The sequence below is a fragment of the Penaeus chinensis genome, chromosome 2, assembly GCF_019202785.1.
Source record: "Penaeus chinensis breed Huanghai No. 1 chromosome 2, ASM1920278v2, whole genome shotgun sequence".
Lineage (NCBI taxonomy): Eukaryota > Metazoa > Arthropoda > Malacostraca > Decapoda > Penaeidae > Penaeus > Penaeus chinensis.
This window is the reverse complement of record NC_061820.1, coordinates 18,549,729-18,550,564: the sequence shown is the minus strand read 5'-3', so window position 1 is coordinate 18,550,564 and position 836 is coordinate 18,549,729.

Genomic DNA, 836 nt, shown 5'->3' with positions numbered 1-836 from the left:
GTTTAAGTTCACCTATTCTTTTCTCAAAAGCTTAACCGGTCTCACCTATGTAAAACTTACAGGGTATAGTACAAATACCGGGAGAAGTCCCCAGAGCACCGCTAGTCGCATTGTGTTTAACCAAACTATTACGCAACGTGTTCGGGTACGTTCGAATTCACCAACACCATGCATGAAGACCCACCCCACATATTACAGGTTCCATGGCTACCCCCGCCGTTTCATTGATATTTCGTCTGTCGAATCTGAAAAGTATCACTCGTGGTTGAAACTCTGTTGAGTGAACACCTTCCGTGCGTTCACTTGAGCCTTTCCGCACGGTGCGCCTTGCACAGGCCCAAAACGGTCAGAGTGAACGGTTTCGCCACGCGAACATGGCCGACCTGCTAGGCGTGTTGCGGGAGTTGCTGTCCATTTAGATGAATTAGACGATCCTATTTTAGACGCAGCTTTAATAGTTGCCTTAGCAAATTATCTAGGGGGAGCAGAGGAATCAGCACAGAGACGACAAAGGGTCCGGAATCCAGTCAGAGTTGGTGCATACGCAGAGAACATTGTGCCCTATACAGCGAGGAGGAATTCAAGTCTCCCTCCAGAATAGTCATTACAGCTTCCTGTGTACTACATGATTTTATTTTACTTAAGGAAAAACTTGATATTCAAGCAGAGCTACAAGTCATTGTTTTGGAACCTGAGCCAGAGGTTCCTGAAGTGGAAAGAAAGGAAGCATTTACAAAACGAGATGAATTGGTAAATATTGCATAATGTAACTTGTATCTAATTTTTTGTTTTGTTTTTTCGCCAAATTGTTTGTAGTTTTGCAAGTAATGCTGCCT